Raw genomic sequence first — 23,430 nt, 5'->3', positions numbered from 1 at the left:
GGTCTCTCATCTTCTTTGCCTTTCAGTTAGGAACTGACATTGCCCAGCTAATCTCTAGGTTAGTAGTAACACAATTAAATGAAAAATTGAACGCACTCAGATTGTGCTTCATATGGTAGCAATTAATTATTCTCAAGGAGTAACCCTGGGCTCTGTTTTGTATGATCTATTTAAAATAACTTTATTATGTGCTTTTCGGTTTGAAAGAGATGATGTGAATGATCTTTAGTTACATATCTATAACTGAGGATTTATTATTAATGCCTGCACTGAATAACTTGAAGGAAAGAGGACTATTCCAAGGAAGCTTGGTTGCCAAAAAATAGTTTAGAAAGCTTGAATATCTAATACTGAGTCATGGGAAGTGGGAACAAGTAAATTGGTTTCACTGGAAAACATTCCACATGTAACACATGGTACATTTCAAATGACTGTCAAGATTATATATATATATATTTTATAACATTTTGTTTTCCTATCCATTATTTGACAGAATCTAAAAAATTAGCCAGCCATACATAATAAACTGTACTCTAAGCATATGTGGTCTTTGCATATGAATACATTTTAGGTTGTATATCTGCCAGTTGGTAAGAGCACATGTATTTTTGCATTGAAAATGTTATTCCACAATTTGTTTCCATTTGATGGCTAATTTGGGAAGATTTGCATGTGTGTTGGCTATTTAAAAATATTTCTGGTACAAAGAATATTTTGGCACTTAATTTGTTTTTATTACTTAATAGCACTGCCAAGACTATTAGCGAGGTTGCAAATGCCCATCTGTCCTCACAGATAAATAGCTTTGATTTCTTTGTGCAGGGGCTGCTTGCTGAAGCTGGGCCAATGCCCCTCTGCCCACTCAGTCACACTGAGCAACCTAGGAAAAGGATACAGAGAAAGCATCTTCCTTGTATTTATGGTAGAGAGAAAGATCTAACCAGTGATGTAGTCTGTCTGCTGCAATCGTCCTTTACTTTGTATTAGACGAAAGAGAGGCAGAGTAGCTGTGTCGGGTTAGGGAGTACAAAGCTGAAACTTCCACTCAGGACTAAGTTATCAAAGCCTGGTCACAGCAGAGGATACCATCTTTATTACTCCTCCCACCACATTTCCAGACTTCCAGGACACCAAGCGAACAGGTGATTATAGTAGGGGAAGAACAGGTGCTTTTCCACCATCACCTATGTTTCTGTAGTAATAACACTGATGGCAGCTGTGGCAGAAGAAACTACCTTGTGAATAGACCTTTGCAATTTACAAAGATTTTTCTTTTAAAAAAAAATGTTTATTTATTTTGAGAGAGAGAGCGAGCGAGCATAAGAGGGGCAGAAAGTGGGCCTGACACAGGGCTCAATCTTGCCAACATGAGCAGAAATCAAGAGTCAGATGCTTAACCGAATGAGTCACCAAGGCACCCCAAGATTTTTCTTATAGATCACCTTAGTGAGGAAAATATTAATCCCATTTTACAGATAGGTTAACTGTGGCTCAGGGAAGTTCAGTATCGTGTTCAAGAACATACATTTCATAAGACAGACCTATTGATTATAAATCTTATGTTCTTCAACTAATTATCTTTATATTAAAGAAGAAAAACCGACCTCATAATGTGTCATTTACAATTTCCAGTTCCCATTCCTTTAAAGTGGATACTCAGGAAGAAATCTGAATATGGAATCCATTTTGTCATTTTTAGTTACTTAATTTGGCAAATGTTTTCTCTTCAGTAGGCTTTTTCTTTCAACACATTGAATATGTTATTTCTCTGTTTCTGGCCTGCATAGTTGCTGATGAGAAATCAGCTGTTAATCTGATTGAGTATCCTTTATATATATGATGAGTCAACAGGTTGTCTTTTGACAGTTTGATTGGGTTTGACATGGAAATCTTCGAGTTTATTCTACCTAGAGTTCACTGAACTCTTGGATGTGTACACTAATGTTTTCTGTTTTTTTTTTTTTTGTTTATTTTTTTTTAAATCGAATCTGGCAAGTGTTCAGCCATTAATTATTTCTTCAAATATTCTTTCTCTTTCCTCTCCTTTTAGGACTATCATCATGCATATCTTGACATACTTGATGGTATTCCACAGTCTCTGAGGCTCTGTTCATTTGTCTTAATTATTTTTTTTCTTTCTGCTCTTCAGACTCAATCAACCTATCTTTAAGTTTACTAGTTCTTTCTTCCCTACTCAAATATGCTGTTGAGCCTCTCTAGTAAACTTTTCATTTCAGTTACTATACTTTTTCACTCTGGGATTTCTATTTAATTTTTTTTCTTTATAATTTCTATCTATTGATATATTTGGTGTAAAGTCATTCTCATATTTCCCTTTAGTTCTTTAGACATGGCTTGCTTTAGAATCTTAGAACATATTAAAATAGGTGGCTAAAGTCTTTGTCTAGCAAGATCAATATCTGGGCTTCTGAGAGACAGCTTCTATTGATTCCTTTTTCCTATATATGGGCCATACTTTGTTTCTTTGCATATCACATACTTTTTTGTTGAAAATTGGATTTTATTTATTTTTTAAAATTAGAAAAAAAATTTTATTTCAGAGAGAGAGAGAGAGAGAGAGAGAGAGAGAGAGAGAGCAAGCACGAGTAGGGGAGGAGCAGAGAGAGAGACACAGAATCCAAAGCAGGTTCCAGGCTCTGAGCTGTCAACACAGAGTCCGATGCAGGGCTCAAACCCATGAACCGTGAGGGTGTGACCTGAGCTGAAGTTGGACGCTTAACCAACTGAGCCACCCCGGCACCCCTGAAAATTGGACATTTTAAATGATACAAAATTTTATTATGTTAATGGATATTAACTATATTACTATTATATTACTAATAAATAGTGACAACTATGGACATCAGATTCTCTCCCCTGCCCAAGGTTTCTTGTCATTGTTATTTCCTGCAGTTGTTGTTTGTGTTTGGTAACATTTATGAATCAATTCTAAAAAGTACATATTCTTTGTTCTGCGGCCACTGAAGTCTCCACTTGGTGAGCTTAGTGGTCAGTTAATGATGAGAGATTTTCTTAAAGATCTCGAACCAATAAGCCCCCAAGTCTTTGCTGAAGGGCTCTATATGCCTGTTGAGACATGCCTTCAACTCTGCCTTAGCTTTCCTTTCCTGCTTGTGCAGAGCCTTGAGGTTAGCCAGAGGTGACAGATTGGGCCTTCTCCCGTTAATCTTGTACGTGTGCAGAGGTCAGTGAGAGTACAGAGCCCTAGGCATGTGTATGTTGTCTTGGTTTCCCAGGAATCTGTTAGAGCTTTTCAAAGTCTCTGTAAACATCTCGTTCTGCAATTTTTCCTTTTAAATTTTTTGGTTAGCTGAAAACTATATCTGTTATCTACTGACTTAAGCAGCCTTAAAAGTAATCAATTTCCTCAAATTCTTTCTGACATACACCCCTGGGGTGGGGTGGAGTGGAGGCTTTTCACACTGGAATGTTTTTACTTGGTAACTTTTGAAAGAGTAATTGTTGTGAAACTCTTATTTTGTTAATATACAGTTGTTTTACCTCATTAACCAATTAAAAGTATACACTGCATTTATAACAGTATCAAAGTGGTATTAACACCAAATATATTCCCCACAGGGAATGGACTGGAAAGATTAGAGATAGATAGGTTACAGAGTTTTTAATTGATGACCAGAAGAGAGTTGGTAATAGTTAGAATATAAAAAGTAAGATCTGAGCATGAAATAGTGGATTGAAGGGTGACTAGAAGAGACAGCGTATATGTAGAAATTGGGAAATATGGACAACAATATAATCATTAAAATCCAATAAGCTAAAAAAGACAACAACCCAGCATTGCCTTTATACAATACAGAAGAGGTTTCTATTTATAATTATGATTGGACTTCACTGTCCTTCTAAATGTGAAGAACTTTTCTCACAGTTATTTATAACAACAAAACATTACAGAGAACAAATGCAACTGAGTAGAGATACTTTTCAATAGTTAATAATTAAAAAATGTATTCTGACAATATTTGCTGAGTGTTTTATTTCTACTTCAAAGTATAAATCTACCATTTAATGATGACATATAATATGAATATGTTTGCAATCTCGAATGTTTTTAGTTTATAATATTTCTTTTTATATATATCTGCTTCTCAGTTGATTTTGAAGAAGGAAAAGTAAAGCTTCTATACATCTTCAACTAATAGAAGTCATACCGAAAAAAAAAAAAAAAAGAACTTAAAATATTGGAACCAGTTGAGAAACCACAAGTATTCAAATGCAGGAAATCATGATTTTATAACATTTGAATGTGATCTACTCTTGGGAAACAAAGTTAACCAAACCCTATTTCTGTACAGGAAATATTCCAGCATACAGTTGTAATACATTGTGGTGAAGGGGTACAGCTGCAGATTTTTCACCTGTAATGCCCCACTGGTATTGTGGCTTACTGCATTGCATCAAGACTGCCTTCCTGTCCGGAAAACCCTCTAAGTACAAACAAGAGTCTAAGTCCAGATTTTATTTTCCCTTGGTATCAAAATATGGTAATTTAAGAGCCCTGAGAAATACTTTTTAGCCTTTAAAAGGAAATATGTAACATTCTTTTATTAGGATCTATGTTTGGGTTGGTTTTTCAAAAAACTTAACATATGACCCAGTTATCTTATCAATTTATCAAGCTACCAAGTTTCAAGCAAATGCAGGTGTGTAATATGACATCTTTCAAGATATTATTTTTCCTTAAAGAGAAATAACAAAAACATATTCAGAACTTCTGTGTTAAAACTAACTTAAAGCAAGGGCACCTTTACTATTTTATGGTTTCTTTTAATTAGAATACAAGTCCTAAACTCAATACTGTGTTCTCGTCTCATCTCTAACTGTTCAAGTATTTTACTCATTTGTATGGAACAATGAAATGTACATGGTATACTGTAAAGAATACTAATTGGGAATCAGGGAGAGCTTAATTTTCACCTAAATTTAGTTGCTAGCTGGTTTTGTCACCTTGAGTTGAATTCACTTAACCAATCTGAACCTCAATTTTCTTATCTATAAAAAATTAGGAGGGTAAGATAAGATCATTCTAGCTTTTCTCAACTCTAAAGTAACATATAAATACAGAGTTTGCTTTTTAAAGTTTATATTTTAGGAAGAGAGTTTATATCTTAAAGTATAAACTATGTGTCAAGATTTACATTATTTTATTTTAATCCTAGTGGTAATTCTGTAAATTAGTTAAGGATATATCCATTTTACAGATGAGGACAAAAGAACTCCAAAGGGCTACACAACTTGCCAAAGATCTCAGTGATAGTCACTTATAGAGCCTGGACTGCTGGATTCCAGAACCCAGAGACCTTATTCACTTCAGTATATTGACTCTTGTCTTTTAGTTACCTGATTTTGCAGGATTTCAAAACTATGCAACCTGACAGAAAGGCAACGCTCATAAACTAAATATACTGCAAGAATTTGCTTTATGACTTCTTAAAACTAAAAAGTTATAAATACAGTAATCATTGATAATTGCTCTTAATAACACTTTAAAATAAGAAAGAACTGTAGTACAGATAGTATAACCCTTACTAATTGGGAAGAAGTCAACAGGGATTACAGAATAACTTAAAAATCTGAAATATCTTAAAACACAAAGTAAGCTCAGCATATTTTGTAAAGGCTTATCCTAAATGTTTAAACTAGAACAGGGGTCAACAAACTTTTTCTGGAAAAGGCTAGATATCAAACACATGAGGAAGTGTGTGTGCATTATATACATATAAACATACACACACACACATACACATATATACCCACACATATACAAATAATGTGTTCTCTGTTCCAACTTCTTGACTTTGCCTATTGTAGCACATAGATAATACCTAAATGAGGATATGCCTGTCTTCTAATGAAATTTTATTTACAAGAAAAGGTGGTGGGCTGTATTTGGCCTGCAGGCCATATAGTTTGCTGATCCCTCAATTAGATGAATACTGTTCTTACAGAGGCCCTTTAGAGTATATGTCTGTTGGGAAAAACTTCATGAGTCTATCATGTTTCCACACATCTTAGAGGTAAAAGCATTGTCTTTGTTCCAGACTATCTTTTCAAGGACATATGTATAGCAAACAGCTATGGAAGAAAGAGATAATGTCTCCCTACAAAGAAAAGGACAGGCATGCTTATTGCCCATTATAAAAGATTCAGGTTCCCCAAGTCCTGAGTTCCCCTCCTGCAATGTAACTCATTGTGTGTGTCCAAGTGTCACCTGGCTCTTCTCATGTTGCCCTAAGGAAATTGAGGGTTGGAAACCAGCACATATGCACTCTGTTGTAGGTAATAAGCTGTCCTTCATCTCTGATCCAGCACTTCTGTGTTTTCTACCAGTATCTGTGGGAGTGTGGCAGGCTGAGTTGTTAGAATGAAAATGAGATAAAACTCAGACTCTTCATAATTTTTGACAGTATTTATAAATTATTTAGTATATATATTTATATGTACCATATATGGCACACACACACATACACAGAAGAATGAGATTAATTAGCTTATTAATTATGCTTAATTTATTTGCCAAGTATTTATTGTTTCTGTGGTAAAGGCAAGCTGCTAACAAGCAGGCGAGAGTGACTCATGTGATTTTGACTCTGACGGAAGTGTGATGAGAAGACTTATTTTCAGGCACATAACAGGAAGGAAAAAGAAAAAAAATTGTAATAAATTAAAGAAACCAAGCCTGCCTAATCAGCTCCTGAGTAAGGGGCAGACTGTACTGTGTAGTTTTCAAAATAGTAACCTTGGTTGACCTCTGATATTCTGGATAAGTGTCCTAGGGGAATAAATCTCTGTGTGATAAAAATGATACCGTGTGCAAATTCTATTAGCATTCCTAAGGAATTATGTACAAGTTCTGGCCCCTCCCTATCTTCCCAGGCTAACCTCCTACTTTTACATTACATATGCCTTTAGCTGTCATCAATTTATCTCCATCAATGCTACTTGAAATCTCCTCCATCTTTCAAAACTATTCTCTTCACCTCCTCCCACAAAAACAAAACATCCTTCTCTAATCATCCAAATTAGAAGTGATCTCTCTTCTGTACTCCCAGAACATACAGAGCTTAATGTCTTCTTATGACATTTAGTAATACTATTTTGTGTTGTAGTTATATATGCATACTTGTACATAAAGAATTCCAGCTAGGGTACCTTTGTAACTTCCTGCCTCTCCTCAAAGGAACCCTGGGTAGAGTAAGCACATAATCCCAGCTGCTGCTCTCTTTGTTCAAAACTTCTACCAGAATCATTGCAAGGGTCTCCTTGTCTTCAGCCTGCTCATTCAGTAGGCTTCACAGATCCACCAAATGGATCAGGACAATAGTATGTAAAACCCAGACTACACTACCTGCAGGCAAGGCCTTACTCGGGCAGTTACTTTGAGGAGACAGACTCCATGCATTAAGCTAACCTTGTTCTATTTTTTTTAGGCTTTCACTCAATCAATACCCCCTTGGTACTATGTCAAGCATTAGAAATCAAAGATAAGTATCATAAAACTCTGCCCTCAAGAAGCCCAAAGTTAAGGTGGGAATCAGTAATATAAATAGGCCCAGGATAATCTGGGTATGCTGAAGAGGGGCAATGTTCCCTGCCTGCATAGAGACAGAAAATATCAGGGAAGGCTTCCTGGAAGAAGGATCAAGAAATGAACATATAAAAATAACAAATCATACATGTACAAGATTTATCTTTTCAAGATTCTACTTAAGGCATTCCCTATCTTGGAAATATTACATTGCAAATGAATACAAAATTCACATCATTACATTAAATGTGAACTGTTATATATCAGATATACATAAATTCAACTGACAAAAAATGACAATGTAATTGGCACAAACCATTGTGGAGTATCTATTTTGAAAAATCAATAACATGTATTTGAATATGAACTTCAAAATCAGGAAGCATTTTTTGTTATTAGGTATATAATTTTGTTCACAATACACATAAGCACTTGGAATTTGAAATTATATGTTCAAATCTGATAAAGCAAACATGAGTAGATTGTATAGTTTCCTAAGACAATCATATTCTCAAATGACCACCTCAGCATACAGCCCCAGAGTGGAATGCAAAAGGAAAGTTGTCGGGCAGATCTGTGATATATACTCTTACAAGAAAACATAAATGTCTTTGGAACTAATCATGATTCTTTTCCTATTACCTGTCATGTCAGATTTGCCTGAAATAATGACTTATAGTAGTTTAATGCCAATCACTCCTAACCTTTTACTTTTCTGCTTTACCATTAAGAAGAGCCACAGGGTGTTAGAAAACATGTCTGTTTACATATCAACTAAACCTATCAGACCACTTGGTTTGTCTTCAGGTTTCAGGTGGCTAAGGGAACAAAGGAGGCTCTCATAAATACCTATAGTTTTCTAAGTCTTACAAAATCACCTCTTAGAAAATCTACAGAGAGGCAAGTTTCCTGGGTTAGAATGACTGTCTCTTTCTTCATAAATTTGCAGATAGAATTTCTGGCTGTACTGACCACCATTATTTGGTGGTGACCTATGTCCTGTTAAGTGAATCATCATGTAAAAAGAATGTAATGTGGAAAAGATGAGTTTTGAGAATGCTTTTTTAGATGATTTAGTTAAATTCATAACACATCATAGGCTAGAATAAAAGCCACAGACACCTACTTTGCTGTTTGGGGGTACATCACAGGCTTTATGTGGCAAATTTTTCTTTAAGATTCATGGGGGAAAAATGTAACACAGAAAAATAACAAAGAGTACGGACAGGGGTAAAAAAGAAAGACCCAACAAATAGTTGTGCCCGTAGGTCAATTTTTATATTTACAGAGAATGGCCAGCACCTTCGTGGGTGTTCCCCACTGTGATCTTCCCTTGACCCTGCTGCCCAAGGGAATAAAAGTATTCTTGGAACATGTCACTCTTGAAAAAGTAAAACAAACAAACAAACAAACAAAAAAACCCCACAAAGAACAAATTCTTTTATATTCCCTAATATAAGCAATTCTTAAAAATTTAGTAAGCAATTAAAATAGATGGTTTTGGAGTGCCTGGGTGGCTCAGTCAGTTAAGCATCCGACTTCGGTTGAGGTCAGGATCTTGCAGTCTGTGAGTTTGAGCCCCGCGTTGGGCTCTGTGCTGACAGCTCAGAGCCTGGAGCCTGCTTTGGATTCTGTCTCCCTCTCTCTGTGCCCCTCCCCACTTGTGCTCTGTCTCTCTCTCTTTCTCTCTCTCAAAAATAAACATTAAAAAAATAAAATAGATGGTATTAATTTCAGAGAATTTTCCATAAAAAGAGAATAGATTATTTTTAGGATTAAAAAGCATAAACATTTTTGCCATATCTTCCATGATTATATAATATTTGAAGGCTCTGATTTTCATTTATAATTCTTGATAGGCAAAAACTGGCAATTCCAAAGAGCATCAGAATGATTTTGCCCATGAAAGAAAAATATAGGATTATAGATTTTCTAAAAGGTACAGTCTGGCACAGGTTTAAGGAACTGAGAGTTCTTCTGAGTTTCCTTAAATGTAATAAACTATGATTTTTTTTTTTTCCAACTATATATCCTCAACCCCAAGACTTTATTGGCTCTCAACTGAATATTATAGCTTAATAGTTTGATCTAAGTATTAAAAAAAACCTCCTCTGGCTAACAGCCAAATTCAAAACTTTTTTTTTCTTTTTTTTTTTTGTACAAAAACATATCTATTTCTAACTTCTGGCCTGCTTCTCCCTTTGGACCTCATCCCTGACAGACATCTGTATTTTGTAACTTTTCCTACATTCTGGCTCTGAAGATATTCCCAGTTTTGGCCCAATAATCCTTTCCTGTTTGAATTCATCAGTGTGAGAATCACAGGATTGCAAAGGACTTTGCGAGGTCATATAGACATCAACTTGGTGCTCTGGACACTAACCCCAAACCGTGAAGACAAATGATGTTTAAAGACACGTAGAAAAGATTTTGAGATTTCTCTCATCAACACTGGAGTGCTTAACATGCCTCACTATTAGAAAATGTTTTATGATATAGTTTTCATTTTACAAAAATGTTATCTGGCAGGTCTCATGGCTTTCCATAAAATGAACTACCATATATGTTTGTCCATTAAAGGGATATTTAAGACTGAGATAAATTATTTGCTGGGCTCCAATGGTACACAACTGGGACATGGGAAGTACTTAGCTTATATGCCATTAACATACCTTTATTGATAGTAATACAAATGCTGTAGACATTGTCATTCTCATTAAGTTTGGTTTTTAGCTTTAATCTATCTTATCTACTTCTCTGTATAAATGAGAATTACTATTTTATAGGTTAATTTTAACAAAACCAACTAAAACTAGCAAAACTGGGTTCACTTACTAGCTATATGACCTTGAGTAAATTCTATTCATAGTTTCTTTACCTATTAAACTATAATGAAAATATGGAATGCATACTGGGAAGAGCAAATGAAAGAATGCAGATAAACTGCCCGGCAAAATTTCTGGCACATAGAAATTGCCAATAAACGCAAGCTGCTTTTTTCCTTTTAGGGAAGAATGAATCAGTAAATTTAATTTCTATGGGCTGGGGAAACTGCTGACAAACTAAAAATCAATATGTAAAAGGTTGATGGGTGAGACTTGATAAGGATGGACCTGACTGCTTTATCTGATCAATTTTAACATCACTAACAGTGAAATAAGCAGACATCATGTGCCTCTGGTTGTGATGCAATGTGAGAATATTGTGTCCTCTGGGAAGTATTCTTTAAACAAAACAAAACAAAACAAAACAGCTGAAATCTAATCAAGCCCCCATAACAACTTGATTACAGAAAATACACAGAAAACAAAATATTAAACATTATTATAAACTGTGAGTCAAAATTCAAAATGTAGAAAATTCTATAGGTCAAATGATCCAATTTCTTCAACAAATAAATGATATAGGGGAGAAAAAAAAGAGGGGGAACTGCTATATAGGCAAGAACTGTATCAATCAAACATAAAGTGTGGACCTCAGTGGGATCCTGATTCAAACAAACCAACTCTAAAACATATTTTTGAGACAATAGAGGAGAATTAAATGTAGACAATGATATGATGTCAAGGAATTATTGTAATTTTGTTGGCTATGATAAAGATATTGAAGTTACAGTTAAATATTTTTACCTGTTACCAAATGCTTACTCAAGTATTTATGGTTGAAATGATATGATAACTGGGACTTAAAAAAAAATATTTGCCTGGGTGGCTCAGTGGGTTAAGCATCCAAGTCTTGATTTTGGCTCAGGTCATTATGGTGGTGAGACTGAGCCTCCGCATTGGGCTCCATTGCTGAGTGTGGAGCCTGCTTGAGATTCTCTCCCTCTCTCTACCTTTGTACCTTCTCTGCTTGTGTGTGCACTCGCTCTCTCTCAATAAAAAAAATAAAATTAAAAAATAAAAAATAAAAAAAGTACTCCAGAAAAACAATATCAGTATCAACAAAAAATGTTGAGGGGAATAGATGTAACAAGGTCAAGAGGATATTGACAACTATTAAAAAGTATGTGAAAGAAATATAGAGTTTATTATAGTATTCTCTCCATTTTGTATATTTGAAATTCTTTCATAACACAGACTTAGAATTGTTTTCACAGGGAATCATCAGATTTTTTTTTCCAACTAAAACTGATTGAATGATAGAGGTCTTTTTTAAAGAATAATATAATAAGCATATCAATTTAAAAAAATTAAAAAAATTGCTTGAAGTTTCCTTCAAAATCAGTTTAAGAACCATGTTTTTTAAACTTATTTTTTATTTTTATTTTTTTAAAAATGTTTATTTATTTTTGAGAGAGACAGAGACAGAATGCAAGTGGGTTAGGGGCAGAGAGAGAGAGAGACACGGAATCGGAAGCAGGCTCCAGGTTCTGAGCTATCAGCACAGAGCCCGATGCAGGGCTCGAACTCACGAGCCGTGAGATCATGACCTGAGCTGAAGTCGGACACTCAACCGACTGAGCCACCCAGGTGCCCCTTTTTTTAATACTTACTCATCATTGAGAGACAGAGACAGAGCATGGGCATGGGAGGGGCAGAGAGAGGGGGAGACACAGAATCTGAAGCAGGTTCCAGGCTCTGAGCTGTCAGCACAGAACCCGATGTGGGGCTTGAACCCACGAGCAGTGAGATCATGACCTGAGCCGAAATCGGACACCTAACTGATTGAGCCACCCAGGTGCCCCAGTTTAAGAACCATGTTAGCAGATGGAGCTCATGTAACAGAAATAATTTATAAAACCATGCACATATCTTAGAAAAGGTCAAATTGGTATTGAATCAAAAACAAGAAAAAAAGGAAGAAGGGGGAAAAAAGAGCTAAAAAAAAAAAAGTGCCATCACAGGAGAAAATACTTGCAAATCATATATCCACTCAGGGGCTAATATCTACAATATATAAATAATTACTAGAAGCTCACAAACACAGAAAAAAACAACCCAATTAAAAAAGGGCAGACGAGGGGCGCCTGGGTGGCGCAGTCGGTTAAGCGTCCGACTTCAGCCAGGTCACGATCTCGCGGTCCGTGAGTTTGAGCCCCGCGTCGGGCTCTGGGCTGATGGCTCAGAGCCTGGAGCCTGTTTCTGATTCTGTGTCTCCCTCTCTCTCTGCCCCTCCCCCGTTCATGCTCTGTCTCTCTCTGTCCCAAAAATAAATTAAACGTTGAAAAAAAAAATTAAAAAAAAAAAAGGGGCAGAAAATCTGAATAGACATTTTTCCAAAGAAGACATACAGATGGGGAACAGGCACAAGAAAAGATACTTGACATCACACATCATCAGGGAAATGCAAATCAAAACGACCGTGAGGTATCATCTCATACCCGTTAGATGACAATTACCAAAAACACAAGAAACTACAAGTGCTGTTGAGGATATGGAAAAAAGGGAACCCTTGTGCACTTTTGTTGGGATTATAAATTGTGCAACCACTATGGAAAACAGGTTCTTAAAAAAATTAAAAATAGAATTACCATATGATCCAGTAATTTCACTACTGAGTATTTATCTGAGGAAAATGAAAACACTAACTTGAAAAGACATATGCACCCTTATAAGCACTGAAGCATTATTTACAATGGCCAAGTTATGGAAACAACCTGAGTATCCATTGATAGATGAATAAAGAAAATGTGGGATATATACACAATGGAAAATTATTTAGCCATAAAAGAGAATGAAATCTTGCCATTTGTGACAACATGCATATACTTTGAGGGCATTATGCTATGTGAAATAAGTCAGACAAAGAAAGACAAATGCTATATGATCTCACTTATAGGTAGGATCTAAAAACAAAGAAGCAAACCATAAAACCAAGTTCATAGAACAGACTGGTGGATGTCAGAGGCAAGGGTGGAGGTGGGCAAAATGGGCGAAGGGTTCAAAGGTACAAATTTCCAGTAATAAAATAAATAAGTCATGGGGATGTAATGTGCAGCATGGTGACTATGGTTAATACTGTGTTACATACTTGAAAGTTGCTAAGAGAGTATATCTTAAAAGTTTTCATCACACACACACAAATTTTGTTTGGAATTATGTATGGTGATGGATGTTAACTAGATTTATGGTGATCATTTAGTAATATACACAACTATCAAATCATTATGTTATATACCTGAAACTAACATAATGCTATATGTTAATTATACCTCAATAAAAAAAATTGCCATCGATGATACTATCAAACAGTACATTTTAGTATACTCAGAATGCATACTTGAATAATTTCTTGATAGACTGAGGTTCTGTGCCTTACCATTAGCATTAGTGATTTAGTTATTTTATTGGTCTATGATGACTATATTAATGTGATGGCATTTATGAGGGTCTATTTTATAATCATGATAAAATAACTACATCTCAACACTGTATCTAAATTTTAAAGAGATCAAAGTATTGCTTGGGAACAAATGTAGGGTTGTGTGTCTAGACACAGCCTAATCTACAATAGGATAAAACTGTCGGGAAGTTGATTCTTCAAGACCATTTTTTATTCTGCATATACTAACACACTAAATACACTACAGCAATCACTAGGAGTACCTTACATCAAAGTTTAGCTTTGAATTTTCTTAATGTGCTTAATAGAGTGTTTTTATTTATTTAATATGAAATTTATTGTCAAATTGGTTTCCATACAACACCCAGTGCTCATCCCAACAGGTGCCCTGCTCAGTACCCATCACCCACCCACCGCTCCCTCCCACCCCCCATCAACCCTCAGATTGTTCTCAGTTTTTAAGAGTCTTTTACGGTTTGGCTCCCTCCCTCTCTAACTTTTTTTTTTCCTTCCCCTCCCCCCATGGTCTTCTGTTAAGTTTCTCAGGATCCACATAAGAGTGAAAACATATGGTATCTGTCTTTCTTTGCATGACTTATTTCACTTAGCATAACACTCTCCAGTTCCATCCACGTTGCTACAAAAGGCCAGATTTCATTCTTTCTCATTGCCACGTAGTACTCCATTGTGTATATAAACCACAATTTCTTTACTCATTCATCAGTTGATGGATATTTAGGCTCTTTCCATAATTTGGCTATTGTTGAAAGTGCTGCTATAAACATTGGGGTACAAGGGCCCCTATGCATCAGCACTCCTGTATCCCTTGGGTAAATTCCTAGCAGTGCTATTGCTGGGTCATAGGGTAGATGTATTTTTAATTTTTTGAGGAACCTCCACATTGTTTTCCAGAGTGGCTGCACCAGTTTGCATTACCACCAACAGTGCAAGAGGGTTCCCGTTTCTCCACATCCTCGCCAGCATCTACAGTCTCCCGATTTGTTCATTTTAGCCACTCTGACTGGCGTGAGGTGGTATCTGAGTGTGGTTTTGATTTGTATTTCCCTGATGAGGAGTGACATTGAGCATCTTTTCATGTGCCTGTTGGCCATCTGGATGTCTTCTTTAGAGAAGTGTCTATTCATGTTTTCTCAGCCACAGCAATTTCTTACTTGACCTATCTCCAAAGGCAAGGGAATTAAAAGCAAAAACGAACTATTGGGACCTCATGAAGATAAAAAGCTGCTGCACTGCAAAGGAAACAATCAACAAAACTAAAAGGCAACCAACGGAACGGTAAAAGATATTTGCAAATGACATATCGGACAAAGGGTTAGTATCCAAAATTGATAAAGAACTCACCAAACTCCACACCCGAAAAACAAATAATCCAGTGAAGAAATGGGCAGAAAACATGAATAGACACTTTTCTATAGAGTGTTTTTAAAAAGATTAAAAAATCACTAATTTGAGTGCTCATCTTTTAAGACAAACTTGTAACGAAATAGGAAGTCTGAAAGCCTACTCTTTTACAGAAATATACTGTCATTTAGCTAAAGAGAAAAAGTTACTGGTCAATGTTTGGAATTTATTTCTCCTCACACAGAAAAAAAAAGTCATAATAAAGGGTAAAAATATGGGTAAGAGTAAGAGAATTATGGTCTATTTTCAAAGAATGGTTCAAAGTTGGCTTATGTTGCAAATATTTTTCAAAGGCTAATTATTTTTCAATCAACAAATATAAAACTGAATGCACTTTATGTATATTGCAAGACCACTGCAGTAAAATGAAGTTTGAGAGCTGTGTTAAAGAAGCTGGCTGTGGTGAAGAGGAGGCCTTTGAGAATCCTAGTGCAGGTTACGTAAGGTGACTCTCACAAAAGCAAAGAACCACGTCAGTCATCTCTCTTCACTGAAAATGCCCTTTGATGAGCATTATTTCCTTGAGGTAGTTTGACGAGGGTGTCTCCTGTATAACAGGTAAGCAAACCATTTCAGTCCACTATACAAGTGAACTGTCAACAAGAAAACATACTTAACAAAATTCCTTCTAATACTAACCTAAAACCAACATATTATTTAACTGCTTTTGGCAGTATTGTGAGCATCTCTATTCAGTGATTCACCACTATGTGGCTGATCAAGCAGTGAGAAAATGGTTGCCGTCTGCAGTTACTTATTGACTTAAGTCTAGGCTTTCAAAACATTGTGACACTGAGATGGTGAAACTGACACATGCTTTGGCTTAGGTTGACTTTATAAAATGCAAGACGATCTCTCCCACTAACGAACAGTATGGGTAATGACATAGAATACTCTTTTATAATAGTAAAACTAATAAAAATGCATTAGAGAGTATAGAATCTGAATGGAGAACAAGAGGTATTTTCAAAAAGTCTGTGCTGAGAGGAAGCTGCTGCTTTGACCATCCCACAAACAAGCAAAACTTAAGAAACACTGATCATATGTGAAAGAGTGTTTCACGAAGAAGATCCCCTGAAGAACTTCAAATTCAATATGACTTCGACTTTTTCCATCAATCTACAAGCACAGATCCATCCCTTTCATTAAGAATGTAGCTTCTAGAATCAGAAATCCTGAGAAAGAATCCTGCCTTTGCCATTCAGTAGTGGTATGTCCTTGGAAAAGTTATGTGATCTCTTTGAGCCTTAGTTTCCTCATCTGTAAAATGTGAATGGTAACAGTTTTTATAGCATTGTGAGGATTGAGACTACCATATAGTGCTCTTAGCACTGTGGATGGCACTAAATAGGAACACAATAAATGAGGGGGAAGGGGTTAAAAAATTGCCTCTTCCCATCCTGAAACCTTAGGGTCTTTTTCCAACTTCTCTCTCTCTCTCTCTCTCTCTCTCTCTCTGTCTCTCTCTCTCTCTATATATATATATCTCGCTCTTGGCATACTACTGCTTACCAAGGTTTGTTGGTTAATATACACAGCATATGAATATCAACCAAAACTTCACCTAGGCCTTGCCATTTGTTATCTCATGACCTCTCTTAAAGAACTGACATTTTGTCTCTAATTTCTTCTGTCTCTAAAGAATTAACCTTATCAATCAACTCTCTACTTAAAAGACCTCCTACCAATAACGCCATAGATCAAGCATAAACTAAATTAATAACTTATTTTTTAATTCCTAGCTTCTTCTCTCCATCCTTCAATTACTTCCCCACAAATACTGAGTAACTACTATATTCCAGTTTCTAGGTGACCAGAAAACACTGATGAATGAAGAACAGGGCCCTATTCTCACGGAATTTACAGTGTAGTGAGAATGTAAAACAATTAAACCCAATGGGACCCAAGCACAGACCCAAGAAGGAGATGGGTTATTGTAGAGAAATCACTGTTCCATGGTGCCTTGGTGACTAAAACTTCTCTCCAAGTCAACAGTGACCTCAAGTTGTCAAATTCACAGCTTTCTCTTCCCCCGCACCCCCAGTCTACAAAGTACTTTGTTGGTAGTCATGATACTGCAGAGTTCCCCGTGCTTCTTAAACTTTTCACTATGCTTTTAAACTGACCCTGTTGTCTCCCTAGGTCTTCCCCTCTGACTGCTTCTTTGCTGACTTCTGTATTAATATCCTGAAGTTTCCATACCAAATTACCACAAACTTGCTGGCTTAAAACAACAGAAATTAATTCTCTCACATTTCTAGAGGCTAAGAGTCCACAATCAAAGTGTCAGCAGGGCCATGGTCCACTGAAGGCTCTAGGGAAGAACTCTTCCTTGCCTTTGCCCAGTTTCTGGTAGCTCCTGGAAATCCTTTGTATTCCTTGGTGTGTAGCTACATCACCTCAGCCTCTGCCTCCTCTGTCTTCACATGGCCTTCTCCCCTATGTATATTTGTCTCTGTGCAAATTTCCCTGTTCTTATAAGGATACCAATCATTGGATTACAGCCCACTCTAATGTAGTATGACTTCATCATAACTTAATTGCAGTTGCAAAAACCCTATTTCCAAATAAAGTCACATTCTGAGGTTCTGGGTGGATATGAATTTTGGGGGGGACACTATTTAAGCCACCACAATTCCTAACCTACTGTTTATTTATTAGACATAGTGAGATTTCTCACGGTTCTATTTTCAGTTCTCTTATCTTTAGGGTCTTCATTTAGAGTCTCTGCATGTGACTTCTCCCTATTTTACTTTCATGGCTTCAATTTTTACTTCTATGAGGATTTTTCCCAAACCATTTCTTAAATAACCTGATTCTTTTCTGAATTGGCTTCCTGCATTCCCAAACTTATGGTAGGCATTTCATCATAATTAGTACTCTAAAATCTTAAATTATAAGTGTTCAGGGCAGAACTTAGTATCTTTTCCACAATCCTGATTACCCCATTTCTTCTCTGACATTTCCAGTCCCCATTAGTAGTATCCCATCTAACCAGTAACTCAGGCTAGAGTCATTTAATTTTCCCCTCCTATTATCATCTGCACCCAGACATTGAAATCTATTTATTCTACCTTCAGCTGTTTCTCTCTTACATGCATTTCCTCCTTCCCATTCCAACCATCATTCTCACTACTGCTGAGCAATTGTGCTCTGAATAGGTCTCCAGGCAGCCCAACTTCTAGTCTCTAATTCATCTTTCCCTCTGTAATCAGCCATGGTTGTTACTCAGCTCAATAACCTTAATGACTATTCTCATAGAATAAGGTGCTTATGGAATAAAGCCCAAGTGTCTCAATATGGCATTAAAATCCTCTACTATCTGGCTTTAAACCTACTTTTCAGGCTCACCAACTACTATATTAACTTCTTTCTCTGCACTTCCAATAACACTTACTGTATAAAACTGGGTGACAGTTGATGCATTTGTTTCATTAAGCTTGGGCATTCTTTGAAAGATGCTTGTAAGAACACCTTGTAAATATTATTAATCATCACCAGCACCTTTGGTCCAAGTTTGTAGCACAGAACAGAAGCTAAATAAAGCAGGAAAGGATTCACAAAGTGCTAACATTCAAATGCCCTTCAACTGATGAATGGTAGGTAAGTAAAATGTGGTATATCCATACAATGGAGTATTATTTGTAAACAAAAAGGAATGAAATACTGGTCCATGATACAACATGAGTGAACTGTGAAAACGTTATGCTACATGACAGAAAAGCCAGTCACAAAGACCACAGATGATATGACTTCATTCACAAGAAATGTCCAAAATATATAAATATGTAGACACAGAAAGTAAATTAGTGGTTGTTTAGGGCTGGGGGTTGGGAAGACTGGAGGGTGATAGCACTGGGTCTCCTTTTGAGATGATGAGAATATTTGGAAATTGATTGTGGTGATGATTGCCCAAGTCTGTGAATAGACTAAGAACCAGTCAATGATCCCCAGTAAGTAGGTGAATTGGATGGGATGTGAATTATCTCTCAGTAAAGCTTCTAACAAAACAAAAAAAAAGTGCTGGGGCTTCTGGGTGGCTCAGGTAGTTAGGCATCCAACTTCAGCTCAGCTCATGATCTCACAGTTCATGGGTCTGGGCCCTGCACCGGGCTCTGTGCTGACAGCTCAGAACCTGGAGCTTGCTTTGGGTTCTGTCTCTCTCTCTCTCTCTCTGTCTCTCTCTCCCCTTCCCACTCTGTCTCTCTCTCTCTCTCTCTCTCTCTCTCTCTCTCTCTCTCTCTGCCCTTCCCCCACTTTTGCTCGCTCTCTCAAAAATAAATAAATAAATACTACAAAAAAGTGCTAACATGTAACAGAACCAAGATTCTTAACTTTGATGCAGTATCTAAAGAGGTTGCTACGAAACATGTAAGGCTCTAAAATTTAATTTCTTTTTTCCTAACTAGGAGTAAAAAAATGGAAGGCATGCATGGTTGAAAATATATGACAAAAATGAATTTTTCAGCAATGTCTTTATGAAAAGGATGGGTAAAGGGATAAAGAATTTGTAGTTTGTGATAAAAGTTCAGTTTTTCTCCAACATTCAAAATCTAGGGCAGAGCACGAATCACATTGGCACCTGGAGATGGTAAGCCCTTAGAGGAAAGTAGTAATTGCTAGCACTATGTGCTACACACTGACCTAAGTGCTTTTTACATCTAGCAAGCATTTATTCTTCCTAGCAACTCAGAGGTATGAACTATTATTACGCCTAATTTGCACATAAGGAAGCTGAGGTACAGAGAAGTTAAGTATCTTGCCCAAGGTCTTGCCAGCAGACCTTGAATCTGGACTCAGCTACTTTGGTTCCAGAATCTTTGCTCTTTTTAAAAAAATTTTTAAGGGGCGCCTGGGTGGCGCAGTCGGTTAAGCGTCTGACTTCAGCCAGGTCACGATCTCGCGGTCCGTGAGTTTGAGCCCCGCGTCAGGCTCTGGGCTGATGGCTTGGAGCCTGGAGCCTGTTTCTGATTCTGTGTCTCCCTCTCTCTCTGCCCCTCCCTGTTCATGCTCTGTCTCTCTCTGTCCCAAAAATAAATAAACGTTGAAAAAAAAAATAAAAAAAAATTTTTTTTTTAAAAATGTTTATTTATTTTTGAGAGAGGGGGGCGGGGTGGAGAGAGAGAGAGAGAGAGAGAGAGAGAGAGAGAGAGAGCGCGCGCGCATCTGAGTGGGGAAGGGTGGCGGGGGACAGCCAGAGGACCTGAAGCGGGCTCTACACTGACAGCAGAGAGCCCGATGTGGGGCTCGAAGTCATGAACCGGGAGATCATGACCTGAGCTGAAATCAGATGTCTAACTGACTGAGCCACCCAGGTGCCCCTTGAGAATCTTTGTTCTTAACAAATGGGCTATATTACCTCTCTGCACTTTATTTTTCTCTGTATTTCGCTTTTCTCTTCAACATTGTAGCTTTCAAGAAATAATTTATACTTTATGATTAATGGGTTTTATTGTGACTTTTATAGGGCAAAAATACTTCTATTGGGAAAAAATAATTCATAAAAAGATGATTATAAACCATCAACTCATATTTACTCTCCTTTCATGTTTTTTTAACATCCCAAACAGTTTTCTTACTGAGAAGTACACATTAAACACATTGCAAGCATAGTTCTTCATTTCCAGAAAGAAATGCTTCCCCTCACCTTTTAATGCATGAGTATTTAATAGGAAAAGAGAAACAGATGAATAAAATTTCTACCACCAAATAAAGTGACAGGACAACAATGACTTCACTATTCTTCCCATTTGCAATTAAAAACACAACTACCCCATGACCTGGCAATAGCACTACCATATACTTTAAAAGCATGTCTTATTGACAGATTCCTTCCTTACCTCTTATTTTTGAAGGGCAAGGAATGCTAGCATTTCAAATTACCTACCTACCTACCTACCTACCTACCTACCTACCTACCTACCCATCCATCCATCCACCCACCCACCCATCCATCCATCCATCCATCCATCCATCCATCCATCCAAAATCCCATTTGCTTTTTCAGTTTTCTCTACAAATGCTGCTTCAGCAGATAGTTCACTAGTGAACCAGAAAGCGAGTTCTCTTACTGCCTTATAAAGTGAACAATGACTCCCCCCCAACCCCAGATGAGAAGCAGGACTGGGTCCCAGGGGTGGCCAGCGCAGCAGGGGGGACCGGTGGGAGTCACCTCAGTGGTGCCGGCAGGGAATGCTTGTTGTCTCTCACTAACTCTCCTTCTTTTCTTCCTCAGCAAAGAGCCCCAATTTCCCCTTTCACCAGGAGTGGCCAGATGACACAATTCTGGACAACAGAGCACCAGGAAGCAAGAAGATGCCCTGGCCCTCTCAACTTTGTGGAGATACTGACAGTCCTAGTCTGTCTACCTTCAGATTGTTCTCACGTGTGACGGGAAAAGAAACACGGGTTTTGTTTAAGTTGCTGTTGTCTGGTATTTTCTGTCTCTCATATCTGAACCTAATCCTAATTGATGCAGATCTCAGTAGCTCCAACAGTGTTTTTCCTGTGTTGTTGGGATTCTTCCTTGAGGATTCATGTATACTTTACAGGGATCTATAAACTCCTTGAAACTGTATGGTGAATCTGTGTGCAGAAGAGGCCCGTGGCAACTCATTTAACTTTTCAGATTCTTGGCTTTCTTGCCTATAATAAGGGAAGAACGCTCACCTCTGCAGATCTGATTTCAGGAGTAGATATAATCTGGATATGGTGCCTAACATAAGGAATAGTGCCTAGCACAAGACACACTCATTTCCAAAATTTTATGAATAGTCTTATCATACTACCCACTGAGCTTAAATCTAGCAGTCATCTATGACTTCCCTTACTCCCTCCCATTAATTGACTGTTGTTAGTTGTCAAGAGCATAATTTTTTTTTTCTCTACAGTGCCTCCTGTATTCACTTCTTTTTTCTCATACCCTGTCCCCACCCCGCCCCCAGCCTACAGCCTCTGTTGTCTCCTCTCTGAGACCCTTAACAGTCTTCTCATGTTTGGTCTCTTCTTTCTACATTCTACTCTTTACCAGACTACTGAATCAATTTGCCCAAAGGCCGGGACTGCCCATCGCTCTCCACTGCTTATCGAATCAAACACAATTCCATCTAAAAGGAGTCAAGGTAGCACAACACAGAAGAAAAAAAGTCATACAAACCTAGCTTTGAGTCCTGGTTTTAGCTCCTTACTTGTTCTGTGATCTTTGGGAAATCATATGACTTCTCAGAACCTGAGTTACCTTAGCTCTAAAGTACAGAAGCAGAGGTGATACTACCTGCTACACAACATTACAGTGAGGATCGTGGGGACATGACACAGAAAAGCACAAGGTCTGTGCCGGGTACATACTAGGTTCACAATGAACCCTACTCAGCCGACAGGGAGCCCTTCAATTGCCATCTCCTCTGTGAAGCCTTTTCCTGTTTTTCCAGTCACGTGTAAACTCTCCTTGTGGCACTTCATGGGTCTACCTTGCCTTATTTTGTGTACTTATTACCCCTCCTGAAAGACCATAGATGCCTTGAGAGCAGAACTAGCGCCCTGTCTGTCTCTGCAGCCCGCATGGCCCTAGCCCACGTCCTTGTATCTGTATTTATGGAGTTAACCTCAAAGTTTTAAAGTAGAGCTCTTTTCAATATACTCCTAGATCCTTTTTTCGTACTTTTACACCAGTACAAAGACAGAATGATTAAGAGTGTGTTCAGGGAATACTCTATTTTAGGTTCCCCCCACATTGTCCAAAAAAGGAAGCAATGCTTCTGGATGTGAAACACTTAGTAGTCGATCCAGCACTGTTACCCATCATTCAAAACCATTTATTATTGTGTCCATTGGGTACACAGGACTTTTTCTTTTCCTTTATTTCCTAAGAGTCTGGCTTTGTCTCTTACTTCCCCAAAGCCCCCAAGACTTTTTTTTTTCCTTTCTGCATTTCAACAACAATGTATCTCATATCTGGGCTTTGAGCACCCCTCCTAAGGATGATGGATAGGAGCAAAGCCTTTTGGGACACATTAGTACAGCTGCCAGTGACAGGAGGTGCTTATAAAATAAAAAGGCTCAGGATTTTGGGAACATATTTGCAGCTATAAGTGAACCGCCCAACACAGCTGAAAAGAAACACCCAAGAATATTTCCTTTTATTCTTTTAAAGCTGT

The 23,430-nt window shown here is 37.4% G+C and overlaps 1 protein-coding gene and 1 long non-coding RNA gene across 9 annotated transcripts in view; one reads left to right on the top strand and one right to left on the bottom strand.

The window, feature by feature from the left end:
- LOC123383236 overlaps positions 1 to 21,693 on the top strand; it is a 46,626-nt gene extending 24,933 nt beyond the window's left edge. The window contains exon 2 of the long non-coding RNA XR_006592782.1: positions 21,510 to 21,693. This is a non-coding gene — a long non-coding RNA (uncharacterized LOC123383236). The remainder of the gene's footprint in view (positions 1 to 21,509) is intronic.
- Positions 1 to 23,430, bottom strand: part of VPS13B (vacuolar protein sorting 13 homolog B) — an 804,655-nt gene that overhangs the window by 108,418 nt on the left and 672,807 nt on the right. The window lies entirely within an intron of this gene.

This window comes from Felis catus, chromosome F2 (genome assembly GCF_018350175.1).
Source record: "Felis catus isolate Fca126 chromosome F2, F.catus_Fca126_mat1.0, whole genome shotgun sequence".
NCBI classification, from domain to species: Eukaryota; Metazoa; Chordata; class Mammalia; order Carnivora; family Felidae; genus Felis; species Felis catus.
This window is presented reverse-complemented; position numbering and strand designations above follow the sequence as displayed.